The sequence below is a fragment of the Rattus norvegicus genome, chromosome 14 (assembly GCF_036323735.1).
Source record: "Rattus norvegicus strain BN/NHsdMcwi chromosome 14, GRCr8, whole genome shotgun sequence".
Lineage (NCBI taxonomy): Eukaryota > Metazoa > Chordata > Mammalia > Rodentia > Muridae > Rattus > Rattus norvegicus.
The window spans coordinates 62,279,240-62,293,137 of record NC_086032.1 but is presented as its reverse complement, the minus strand read 5'-3'; the positions used below and the strand labels follow the sequence as shown (position 1 = coordinate 62,293,137).

Sequence of the window (13,898 nt, the reverse complement as noted above, 5' to 3'; positions counted from 1 at the left end):
GAGAAAGCTGGTGCGTTCTGTGAACTTTCAGTGTTCCAACTGTCTCAGGATCAATATTATCCCAATTCCCTTTCACTGTTGATCTTGGCTGTGGAAGAGCAAATGCTCTATTGTGGTGAAGCGCAGCTTGCAGTGAGTGATGGGACTGTGTCCACTGCTGCTAGCTTCACTTCTTCACTTGCCTTTGCTTCAGAGAAGGACATTAGGTAATGATTACAGTACACAGCGCCCTGCTTCCTGGCAGCCATTGCTGCAGTGAGCACTTCCATGCCTGTTTGAAAAATCTGAGGCTCAGAAAGGTGAGGCAGCTTTCTCAAGGACACAGAGTGAGGAAAGGAGGAGAATTTTTTCTGACACTGAAGTTTCTACTCTGCTGTTCTTTTCTTTGTCTGATCCAGGGGTGTGGCACCATTTGGGTTCTGTTGGCACTGCAGAGGGGGAGGTCACTGTGCTGACTAAAGAAGGGAACATGGCTTGGAAGAATTCTAACATGCATGGCCATGTGATGCACATCAAGACCCTGTCTCAGAAAACAAGACAAAACAAAACAATGACAACAACAGAACAAAAAAGAAATGTGCTGGAGAGATGGCTGGGCAGTTAAGAGCCATTGGTGTTCTTGTAGAGGACCCAGGTTTGGTTTCCCAAAACATGGCAGTTCACAAGTCTCTGTAACTCTCGTTGCAGGGTGTCTTGGTTTGGATTTCTATTGCTGTGAAGAGACACCATGTCCATGGCACTTCTCTTAAAGGAAAACATTTAATTGGTGTTGACCTGTCTACCAGAGGCTATCCTTGCAGACCTTTGGCCCAGCCTGGCAAGAGGCTTCAAGGGAAGGAGAAAGGGCACAAGCAGGGAGGGGGAAGTGCCCCCACTCTTCTGTTCCTCTCGTCCAGGACAGAAGGGTCTTCCAGGTAGCGTGCCAACAGACAAGAGACTCCAATGACACAGCTTCGGTGATGGTGCTGTCCAGAGAGGGAGAGGGTCAGGGCACATTCACTTGCAGCTTTCAGAGATTTTGAAAAGAAAAAAAAGAGCGCCTTTGGGGGTCCAGGCTGCCTGGCGTTTTGATGCTGTCAGTGTGGGTCATAATGGTGTTGGGAGGTAGGGTAAACACGTGCTGAGGATTATCCTGGATTCGCACTGTGGCTGCTTGTGGTATTATTCCTTATAGAAATAATGTCCTCCTGAAAGCACACAGAGACCACGGCCCTGCAGCTCTCCTCCCCATACGAGAATTATGGCTCCCTTAGTATGGCCAGGATGAGATTCTCCGGGCAATGGGAAGCTAAGCCCTTCGGAAGTCGAACGATCCCCTGGCCCCATCTTTGTTTGCATCATCCTCCCACATGGGTTTAATCCTTTCTTTGAAGAGATGAAAGTCACTGTGATCTGTCAGGACCCCAGGACGTACCATGTGGCTGTAAAACTTCCAGAACTGCTCCACAGAGGTGAAGGCAGCTGATGTTCTGCTCATAGCTCTGTGAACTGGTGGGATGCAGGGGGTGGGGTCCCCTAGAGCACCAAAAGGTGAAGCGCTGCAGGGATGCTCTGCTGGTCCAGGGACAATAGTCTCCCTCCTGCTGTGGCTCTGGCTCTTGGCTCAAACCGTTTCTTCCTTCCCTGTTGTACAAATAATTTAATCCCAACCTAGGGTTTCCACCCCACCTTTGATCATTCAGTTCCCAGATGAGATACACACAGCCTTTAGCACCACCAGAGCTGGGGAGACAGCAACCACCTAAGCTATTAGACTCTACTTTCCTATTGATAACCCCAAATTATTATTCTATGACCATCTGGGCTACTCTTAACTCCTATTGGCCAGCCCTCAGGGCCATGTTCTTATGGCTCACCTAACCCATGGTGGCTTCTCCTTCTTCTCTAACTTCTCCTCCTCATGGTTTTCCTCCAGCCCCAAAGCCTATGAAGCCTAAACCCTGCCTATGTGTCTTCTAACCAGCTATTGGTTGTTGGCATCTTTATTTACCAATCAGAAACAATTTGGGGGCAGAGTCACTTGGGGCTGTGGACAGACCCCAGGTCTTGGGGGCCTGCACATGGCATTACAATAGTCAGCAAGACCAAACCTGAACACTTCTCACCACCTTTCTGCATGCCGCTTTCTTTATTCTGATCATGGTCTCCATTGTCACCGTCTTTTAAGGTGTCTCGCCGCCTCTGTCACTACTGCTTCACAGTTGTGTGTGTGTGTGTGTGTGTGTGTGTGTGTGTGTGTGTGTGTGTGTGTGTGTGTGTGTTTTCCAAGACAGTTTCTCTATGTAGCCCTGGCTCTCAGGTAATCAACCTCAGACATTTGCCTGCCTCTGCCTCTGGAGTGCTGGGATTAAAGGCTAAACCACTGCTGGGCCAGAGGTTTAGTCTTTTACTTCCATCTAGGGCTGAGCTGTGGGCTGCTTTGTCACCTACAACAGTCACTTATTCTGAGCACTTGTCCAGCTAGGAGTCTCCACAGTCAATGCTGCATAAACGAAGCTTCCTGGACAAAGGCTGGCAGTAGCAACATCTGTGGGCACAAATGCAAACATTTGGAAGGCGATTTGACAGTCACATTATATCCATTCAGCAAACCTTAGCAGTACCTTCCCCACTAGTGCCTATGAACTTACCAGTCACAGGTTTCCCCCAAGTTTAAGGCACTCAAGGTGTGTTCCCTACTGCGGAGTGGCCTTAATTCCAAATGGGAAGTCACTGGTTGCAAGCGTAACTGTGCTAACTTGTGCTAGTAAGCACAGCTTGGCATGCTGATGGCATGAGTACACTGTGTGTACAGGTGAGCAGGACCACTGACAACAGTTCTTCCCCAGCAGACTTTATACTAGACGGTAAAGAGAGGCTTTCCCCTTACTGCAGCCCTATTTCTGCATATCCTGCAACCAGCACACGTGATGTTCTCAGTAACTGATCTTATTGCAGCCAACAGCAATGACAATAATGTGTATTGGAACTTCTGGGGTAGTTAATCCTTAAAAATTTTAAACAACTTTTATTTAGCATGTGTGATAACTTTTGGGAGTTATGTCTCTTCGTACATTGTGGGTTCCCGGGATCAAACTTTGTCAGGCTAGCACAGCACTTTTACCTGCCAAAACATCTTGCTAGATACTGTGATGATTATCTTAGGTCAGCTTGATTGGATCTTGAATTTCCTAGCAAACGAACCCCTGGACAAGTCTATGAAGGAATTTCTAGGTTGAGTTCATTGCATTGGGACCATCATCCGAAATCCTGAATGCAGTCAACAGTCTTCCCTGGTCCAGGGTTCCAGACTAAATAAAGAAGAGAAAGCAAGCTGAGCACTAGTGTCTGTCTGTCTGTCTGTCTGTCTGTCTGTCTGTCTGTCTCCTTCCCCTCCCTCCCTAACCCTCCCTCTCCCTCTTCCTCTCCCTGTCCCTCCTTTTCTCTCTCTTCCTCCCCTTCCCTTCCTCTCTCTTGCTCATCTGTCTTCTCTCCCTCTCCTCTTTTTTCTCTCCCTCCCTCCTTCCCTTGCCCTCCTCTCCCCTTCCTCTCCCCCTCCACCTCTCTTCTCTGGTTCCATGACCAAGGATGTACCATGACCAGACCAGCCGGCTCACATTCCTGCTACCACCATGCCTTCTCTGACACAATGGTCTTTGTCCTTGGACTGTGATCCAGGATACACTTTTTCCTCCTTAAGTCGATGTTGTCATGCACTTTGTCACAGCAGAGGGAGACATAACTAATACTTGAGGACTACCTCTTGTTCGGGCATCTGCACATGCCTTCTCTTACCCTCTATGTGCGGGGTACTCTCTGTGTTTCAACACCTTAGCTGATGTTCTCATATCACAGATTGCTGTAGGGTTTGCCCAGTCACGCTTAGGTATCATCTGCACCATATCCAACTATGAAACTCACATGAATATGATCTCACAAGGATGTGACAGCTGTTCCTGGCCCCTGCACCTGTGTGCGCTGATTTTCCACCACTGCACTTTTCCATCTTTTACATGCTTTAAAAAATCTGCACAACAGTCAAGGTTAGTATTGTAGATGGAAGCCTTTTTACAGAGTGTGGGTGGGCACTCCAAAACCCCCTCTCCATGCACTATTCCAGGCAAATGAGAGTTGGTCTCAGGTTTCAGCTGCTAGGGGAATATTATAAACAAAAGGGTAAAGCGAAAAAAACAATAGAAATGTGGGAACAGCAACATGGATGGGAAGAAATACCTTATCATTCTTCGTGAGCTGTTAGCGTCCCTCATCTTGAGGTACTGCTATGTGACTGCTGAACATATCCCATATCTTGGAGGAGGGATAGGAGCTTGGTCTGACTGGCACACTCTGCTTGGTCTAGCTGGGTACTAAGCAGGGGCAAGTTCAAGATCTCATCTGCTGTGCCAGGAGCAGTTATCTGGGTCTGACAGACTGGGTGGTGAGCTGCATCTGGCTGCTGGCCTCCTTCAGTCACACCCAGCTGCTGAAAGGTCCTGGACCAGGCAAATAAGGTCCAGCTTTAGGGCACGTGTAGACATCAATCACATACTCTGGGACGCGCTTCATTGTTCTTCCCTGTGCTGTCCTAGCATTTGTATTTTTGATGACTGACCAGGCTTTAAGGCCTATCAGAGGTTCATGAGCACCGGATTTGGCTCCTAAGTGCATTGTCTCATACCACTTTGGCTCAACAAAAATCCTGCCACATTTGCCTCCACTTGGATGCTCAAAAGTCCCTAGCATGAGAAAACAGTCTCTGACCACAGCCTCATGCTTCCCACAGTGGAGAAATGTACACAGCATTCCCTTGAGAGATCATTGCTCAACCTAGACCAGTGGTTCCCATGTGGGTTGATATCAGATATCCTGCACATCATATATTTACATTATGATTCATGACAGTAGCAAAATTACAGCTATCAAGTAGCAATGAAAATAATTTTATGATTGGGGGTCAGCACAACATGAGGAGCTGTATTAAAGGGTTACAGCATCAGGAAGGCGAGAACTGGTGTTCCAGATCAACCACACCTTTTCAGCAGCCCCACCATGTCAGACCTCTGTCATTCCCTGTACCCACTGCCCCTGGTGCTCCTGGGGGCTTCCAGGAACCAAGGCACAGCTGCCATCCACCCATGCCCAAACTTTCTTCACATTTGTAGAGGACCAGTCAGCCTACGGTTTAACAGGTGAATCCTGCATAGTCCTCAGCTGCAGACAGACTCCGTTAAGGAAGCGGCTAGGGCAGCAGCTCCCTCAGGATACCTCTTTCTGCCATAGCAGCAAACACAAGGGGAATTATCTGTACTTCTTCCACCCCTTTGGTAAACTGTTATTCAGACTCTAAAAGCTCTTCAAAAGCATGTAAGCATAATAATTGGCTTTCTGTGAAATAGTTCCGTAGGATCTCTGGATTGACACGAATCTTGACCGTTTACTTTTTTCCTTGTTTGTTTGAGATGGGGGTTTCTTTGCGTAGCCCCGGATGTCCTGGAACTCTCTGTAGATCAGACTACAGACTGGACTCACAGAGATCCACCTGCCTCCTAGGAGTGCTGGAATTCAAGGCCTGCACCACTACCACCACCACCACCAATACCACCAACACCAACACCTCCACCATCATCATCACCACCACCACCTCCACCACCACCAGCACCACCACCTCCACCACCACCACCACCTCCACCTCCATCTCCACCACCACCACCACCACCACCACCACCACCACCACCACCACCACCACCACCACCACCACCACCACCACCTCTTCCACCACCTGGTTACCATTTACCTTTGAGTGACCCAGGGAGACTCCTTTATCTAATTTCCCCCTTTCTCACCCACTCCTGACTGCCTAGGCATCTAACATGCAGTTTCAATGCCAATCTAAGTCATTCAGATTCACTGTAGCCTTTTATACATTAGAAGGCCTGGACTCCACCATGGGGCTCATCAAAGCCTCAAATCCCCCATGCTTATTCTAAGGTCCCTCCTGAATCAACCTCTTTCTTAACTCTTTGGCAAACACAGTCTGATGGAAGGAGGAGGAGGGGGAGGAGAAGAAGAAGAAGAGATTCTTTGTAAAGATGGATACCCATAGTTGCATATTATTAGAGATGCAGGATCAATATAACTGCTACCATAGCAAGGAGGCGTGCAGTGCCATCATGCATTGGAGACGATGGCTACTTTGGGATGATCCCCACAGATACTTAAAGTAATCTTAGCCTCGGTTGCATGTCTTTTCATCCTAGCAGCAAAGAAACTACTTCTCCCGACCCCGTCTTGGTTCTTTCCTAGGGAGATGTGAATGAACATCTGTTCACCATAGACCAGGTATCAATAACAGACCAAAGGAATGTGATGTCTTGGTTAGGGTTCCCATTGCTGGGATGAAACACCATGACCAAGAAGCAAGTTGGACAGGAAAGTGTTTATTCAGCTCATACCCCCATATCACTGTTTATCACCAAAGGAAGTCAGAACAGGAACTCACACAGGGCAGGAACCTGGAGGCGGGAGTTGATGCAAAGGCCTTGGAGGGTGCTGCTTACTGGATTGGGTCCCTTGCCTTGCTCAGCATGAGCACAGTTTATGAGTTATAGAACTCAGGAGGACCAGCCTGAGAAAGGAATGGCACCACCCACAATGGGCTGGGCCCTCCCCCTTGATCACTAATTGAGAAAATGCCTTACACCTGGATCTTATGGAGGCATTTCCTCAAGGTAGATCCCTTTCTCTGTGATAACTCCAGCTTATGTCAAGTTGACACACAAAACCAGCCAGTACATACATCTACCCAGTCATAGCTTGGTGGGCCACTGAATTCAACGGGGGTTCCTTACAGGAGCTCGGACAACTTCTGGGCAGTTAAACCACTGAAGAAGAGCCCTTCCCGCCCTGGTGATTGCAACTCTTCACATAGCCTCATGCAGGGGACGGATCCCTTACAGCTCCTGAGCCTCATGTTCCTCATAACCCATCCCTGCTCACCACAAGGCGATGTTAGTGGGCCCAGCCCTGTATGTGACACAGCAGATGCTCTGATTACAAGAGCACAATGGCTAGGTTATGCCTGGAGAACAGAATCCCCAAACTGGTCCCATTCCAAGGTTCTAGGTGGGCAAATTGGGGGTGGGAGGAGAGACACTACCTTATACAAATGCGATGTTTTAAAAAGGAGAAATGAAGCTGGACACGGTGGCACACAACTTTAACTCATAACACAGAAGCAGGCAGAACTCTGTAAATTTGAGACTGGTGTGGTCTATACTGTGAGTTCCAGGCCAGCCAGGGTTGTGCAGTGAGACCCCGAATAAATAAAATCCATAACTTCAGTGAAATAAGTCTTTTAACGTTTGCCTTTCTGGTGTGAGCTAGCACTAAAGCTGGACTCTGGTGCTGATTCATTTTGTAAATTAGAGGGATGGTTTACATGGAGTCTTCATGCAGTCCAACATCACTTACCTGTGTCAGAGGAAGGGGTGAGCTGGAGAGGAGTGAAAGTGTGTTTACCACACACTGAACACTAAGCTGAAGTTGATAGGCCACTCTGTCATCAAGGAGACTAGTCAATCAGATTTATGCTTGCAAAATGTCGATGTTTCTGTGCACTGGTTTCTAAGCTTGTCTCCAGGGGTCTTGAGACAGTTGCATTGTGGGGATGCTCTACTTCAGGAGGAATATGGCATCCATGATGACCAATACTGTCAACTGAAGAAGGTCTATAATCACCCAAGAGATGACCCCACAGGCTTGTCTGTGAGGAAGTTTCTAGAGTGGGTTAGAGGTGAGAAGACCTATTCTGTGTGTACTCTCCCCGGGGCTGGCACTGGTGAACTAAAACGGGAAAGCGAGCTGAGCATAGCGTTTCTTTGTTTCTGCTTCCTGACTGAGGATGCACTGTGACTGAGGAGGTACTTCCTGACTGAAGCGCTGTGGGGCATCTCACGCTCTTGCCATCACTCTCCCATGGTGATAACTGTTTTTAGACTGTGACCTGACAACACTGTCTTCCCCTAGCCAACTTTTGTCAGGTATTTTGTTAGAGCACTGAGAAAAGTAGTTAACATGGCATCTTACAAGGAGTGTCTGAAACAGAGTGTTTGGGCTATCTCAGTCTTCCCTGGTAGCTATAACAAAAATCCAAGTGTTCTCCAAAACATTAGAAAAGCTTTAGACACCACATGAAGTATTTGTTTCATGGATAGTTTATGCATACAGAGGAAATTTTATATACATTTTTTGTTTATTTTTTAGACAGGGTTTCTCTCTGTAGCCCAGGCTGTCCTAGAACTGGCTGTGTAGATCAAGCTGGCCTTAAACTCAGAGATCCTCCTGCCTCTGCCTCCTGAGTGCTTGGGATTAAAGGCACATGCCACCAGGCCAGGGTATTACTTCCTTTTAAATTTAATTTTAAACTATGTATATGTGTATCAGAATGTTGATTTGTGCACTTGAGTACAGTATCCTCAGAGACTAGAAGAGAGTGTTGGGTTCCCTGAGGCTCGATGCAAAGACAATTTTGAGCTCCCTATATGGGTGCTGGGACCTAGCTACCTATATGGGTGCTGAGACCTGAATCTAGGTCCTCTGGAAGCATGACACTCTTCTAACTGCTACATTGTCTCCCCAGCCCCATTTTTCTTTTGTTATCACATTAGTGTGTGTGTGTGTGTGTGTGTGTGTGTGTGTGTGTGTGTGTGTGTGTGCTTATGGATGTCAGAGGGTAACTTGGAGGAGTCAATTCTCTCTTACCATACGGGGCCTAGAGATTGAACACAGGTTGTCAGGCTTGGTGCCAGGTGCCGTTACCCACTGAGATGTCCTGCCTGGCAACCTTCATTACTTCTTATTCCCAATGTAGCTGCCCTGAGGCTTAGGGCTTCCACAAGCAAATACTGTAAAGGATGTGACAAAGTTTTAGTAGTCACTATGAATCAACTTGTACATTTTAAACACAGGCAAGCCTAAGAGGTAGGGTACAGTGTAAGACTCTAGCATGGGTTATAAACCAGACAGAATCCATGATATTTTAGATACAAATCAAAGGGAACCTTAGTTTATCATAGAGCAAACTATGTTCTGGCTTGGGGACTGGGGATGAGTGACAAGATGCACATTATTGTCATCAGAAAGTGCTTCCTGTCAAAGTCCATGGGGGTTAAAAAAAAATTCACTTAAGAACGCTGCTTCCAAATGAAAGGGTTTGGTTCAGACCATCTGACTTCCCAGTCCAGCCCTGCATGTACTTACCATGGCCCTTTGCGCAGCTTGCTTCACCCTTTGACTCTGTCCTTTATCAGTGACCTAGGGTCTTCACTGCCCTTCTTGCTATAGAGCTATAGTGGGATGAGCTCTGTGAAGCTCTGAGCATGGGAGACCCGGTGAGCACTCATTAGAGTTGGCTGCTGCCGATACTGAGGAACACACACGGTGGGACTCTTGTCAGATGCCCAGCCAAACTGGAAGAAGAATGCTTAAGTGATAAGTCTGTGGCACTTAAAAGTGCCATCACTCCCTGAAGGCAGAGTTGCTCAATTGAGGAGCAATAACAAGCCGGCTCTGTCGAAGCGTGAGCACAGGAATCCCAAAATTAACGTCCGGAAGTCATCGGCTCCAAATGGGAGCCTTTAGAGGCATTTATTTCCACCGGGAAGATAAATGAGCGGGGACTTTGGGTGGCGATGCGTCAATATGTGGCCATCAATCCTAACTCGTGTACGTCTCTGCTTGAGGCACATCGACAGCGAGAGGTACTGAGAAATCTATGAACCATTCGCAATTTTGTTATGAATCTCAATCTACTCTTTAAAAAAAAAGTCTATAAAAATGAGAAGTCAAAAAGTAAAAAGTTGAGTGTAACATGCTGGTAAGGCCCAGCACTTAGATATTACGGCAGGAGGAGGACGAGTTTGAGGCCAACCTGGATTACATGGTGAGACCTTGCCTCGAAAAAGTCAGAAAAACATTAATAAGCCATAACTAAGATGCTATATCCAACCTTGTCCTTAGAGCTTGTTCATGGGACATTTGCCACAACAGCTCTACACCTTAAGATGGGCTCAGGAGTCTGGTTGATTTTTGTATCACGTTTTGAGGCCTTCCAAGAAGAGCATTTGCATATTTCCCAATAAAAACCATGACAGAAGTCTCACTTAATGGATTCATTAAAGCCATTTGAGAGGGAGAAAAAGAGAAATGAGAAGCATCTTGGTCATTCACTTTCTTAGAATTCTGGAGTCACTGGGATAGACTTGAAGATGGGTTTTCTTAGTAGGATGACAAAAATAATTCTGATCTTTCATTCTGAATGTCATTGTGTTGAAATTCAATAATGACCTTTCTGGGTGTTTTGTTTTGTTTTCTTGTGGTGGTATTGAACCCATGACCTACATGCCCAGACCTTAATGTTATTCTGGTCCCTTGTCCTCCACATCTTTTCCTTTGCTTAGAATCTGTTAAAGGACAGTCATCGATCAGGACTAAGTAGAGACAGTGTTGGGAGAGCTTACTGAAACCAAATCAGTGAAGAATGTTCAACACCAGAGAGGATCATCTCCAACATTCATGTGAGGGCAAACCCGGGCTCATCTACACGCGCCGGTATTGTTTGTGTTGCCAGGAAGGAATTTGGAACTTCATTAACTGTAGCTTTTATTTGAAACTAGACTTCTTTGTTAGATGAGAACAGTACACCTATTTTTATGTGTTTGGCACAGAGAGTTATACGTGTGTTCAGGGTCATGGAATTAGATCAAAAATGAAGCCACAACAGGCAGAGGCCATGGCTCAGGCCTTCACTCAAAGGCCTTTAGTTTACTCTTATCTTTCTCAAGGACTCTGGTTTTGTCTCCATGTACGCCATTATTAGCACCTGCTCCCTCTGCACTGACTACCCCTCCCCCCGACTCCCGCTCTCCCCATCTTCCTGAAGCGCATCTCAAGGTACCTTCTGCTCAACACAGACAGCTCCCAATTAACATGTCATATTTGCCTCAGGATCTGATGCTCTCCGTCTCCTGCCTGACATTGAGCCTCCTGAAGGAGCCCGGAGAGAATGCTGTTTGCTTTATACCTTGTCCTAGAGTATGTGGAGGACAGAGTTGATGCCAGGAGTCTTTCTCCACCTTAGTCTTTGAAATAGGGTCTCTCATTGAACCTGTAGCTCAATTAGGCAAGAGTAGCCAGCAAGCTCCAAGGACCCTCCTGTCTCATGTGGCTGAGGTTACAGGTGCACACTGTCATGCCTACCATTTCACTTGGGTCTGGAGAGCCAGATGCAGGGCCTCATGCTTGTGTGGCAAATCCATTAATGACTGAGCCATCTCCTTAGCTCATTTGCACTTACAAACACACATGTCCACATGCATACTCACGAGAACGTCATTACATAGAGATAGAATTGCATCAGACAGCATCCTAGGCAGACGTTAAAGCTTCCCCACCCTGCCTGTCCAACTATGGCTTCAAAAATGTCCTGACCTGTGTGACTCTTGTTCTGTCCTTATTAAAACACCATAAAACTATTACCACTTTGGAACGTAGTATATCGAGTAACTTAAATTTGTGTTCCTGGCCCATAGTCATTCCTATTTGTCTCCGCAACAAACCCTTTCTTATTTCCTTGGAGGCCAGAGCTGTATTTTTCTATTTCCCTCGGAACAGAGCAGACAGCTGCCTCACTGGGCTTCAGGGGGCTCATTAAGATTACAAGCCTCCATATCAGACATAGGATAGGGAAGTGCCAGCTGCTTCTCGGGCCAAGGTGATTTTCCCACTGGGAGCTGAATGTGTTGGGCTGAAGGTTCCTTGTGCTATGACTTGGGAAGATGGGAAGAGGAGGGGGAGTAGTCAGTGCAGAGGGAGCAGGTGCTGTTTGTAGAAAGAATCTCTCGTGCAGGGCGTGGATGCATCACCTGCCGGTAAAAAGCTGATGGTCTATTAGCTGAGGCAAGAAACCGGAAGTGGGAATCCTGGTAGGGAGAGAAAAACTCCGGGTTAGAGTCAGGTGCCAGAAGAGATTGGTCCTGAACTCTGAGGAGACAGAGGCATGAATGTGAGAGGTAACCAGCCACGGGGCCCACGTAGAATAGAATAAACAGGCTAATTAAGTTATGAGCTAATTGAGGAGTGAGTCAAAGCTTGTGGCCTAGGCATTTATTCTCAAATAATAAGTTTCAGAGTCGTTATTTTTAGGAACTGGGTTGCGGGTGGAAAAGCCTATGGTTACAGCTGAGAAAGATGGGAGACCCAGGGGCCTCACAGGCAGCCTTGAATGATGTCCTCTGCCTGTTGTGGCTTCATATTTGGTTTAATTCCATGACCCTGAACACTCGTCTAGTTTTCCTGTGCCTCAGTTTCCTCATTTGTAAATATGAGGATAGAAAAGCCAGAATTAGGCCATGGAAATGGCTTGGTAGAGTACTTGCCTAGCATGCAGGAGGCGCTGGGTTTGATCATCAACACCACGTTAAGCGAGCACGGTGGCCCGTGCCACTGGAGATGGAGGCAGAAAGATGAGAAGTTCAAAGCAGCCCTCCACTGTAGTGGATTTGAGGGTGGCCAGGGATCCTGAGACTATCTCAAAACAAGACAAAAACACTGAAGAAGCTCGAATCTATTTCCTCGAGTTGATCTGGAAAGTAAATGGAAAAATGAATGTGAAACTCAGAATTGTGACCTGTGCATAGAAAGCACTCAATAAAAATTGCCAGCCTCACAGTAGGCAAGGGATTTGCTAAGGTTTTGTTTGTTCACAGCTTTTGTGAGGTTTCCCTCCTGCGCCTTGTTTATCATTTTGGCTCGCCATTATACTAGGAATCGTTTAAAAGCAATCTCAGATGGGTTTATACAATACCAGGGGAAGCTAATTAGTATTCAAATGCACGAAGCCTCCTTTATGCTCAGATAATGAGACAGCTATTCATTGACTCTGGCTTTAATTGTTAGTCTTGGTACATGAAAGTGCTGTCCCAATCTCGGCTGCTGTCTTGTCGTGAAAGAGCTCAGAAGGAGACATGCTGTTGGGATGGACACAAGCGCCAGACATTTTCACACACCCATGACTCATGGCTACAGTCAGGGGCAAGCACTATTGATTACCTCAGCGATGAAAAACACACAAACAACTGGTTTTGTCTGCGGTTAGAGGGACCAGTCATGGTTACTAAATTTGGCTCGGGCTCATCCTTTCTGTGAAAGTCTGCCTCAGATTAGAACTCAGATGTCAGTCATAAAGGAAACTGCAATGCGTGAGTATTCATTTCTCCAGCATCCAGTGGGCACCAGTGGAATGGCTGAGCCTCTTGGCAGCCTGCTAACTTCACATACACCTTAGGTGAAATGGAACCTGAAATTCTTTCTCATTTACTATGTGTTTGTAACTTTTAAAGGTTTATTTGTATGAGTACACTGTAGCTGTCATCAGACACACCAGAAGAGGGCATCAGATCCCATTACAGATGGTTGGGAGCCACCATGTGGTTGCTGGGAATTGAACTCAGGACCTCTGGAAGAGCAGTCGGTGCTCTTAACCGCTGAGCCATCTCTCCAGCCCACATGTTTATAATTTAATAGGACTACTTGTTTGTAAATTAATAGAGTGAATTACTTTCTTTTACTCCCAAAGGTCCAGGGTCTTGGGACTTTTGAAAACCTGGACAGTTGGCCCTGCCCATAAGAAACAGGCCCAGGGTCTAGAGATGCAGTTTATTTTGTAGAACACCTACCTAGTGTGTATGAAACTCTGGGTTCGATATTTATCAACACAGAAACCAGGCGCAGGCAATGCCCCTGTAATCCCAGCATTGGGAGGTAGATGATCAGAAGCTCAATGTCATCCTTCAGGTACCTAGGGAGTTGGAGACCAGCCTGGGGTACAAGAGATGCTGTCAAAAACCAAACTAAACCAACCC

The 13,898-nt window shown here is 46.8% G+C and overlaps 1 pseudogene; it reads right to left on the bottom strand.

The window, feature by feature from the left end:
* Window positions 1–985: 985 nt before the first annotated feature.
* On the bottom strand, window positions 986–2,181 carry Eif4e2-ps1 (eukaryotic translation initiation factor 4E family member 2, pseudogene 1; annotated as a pseudogene).
* Window positions 2,182–13,898: the final 11,717 nt, after the last annotated feature.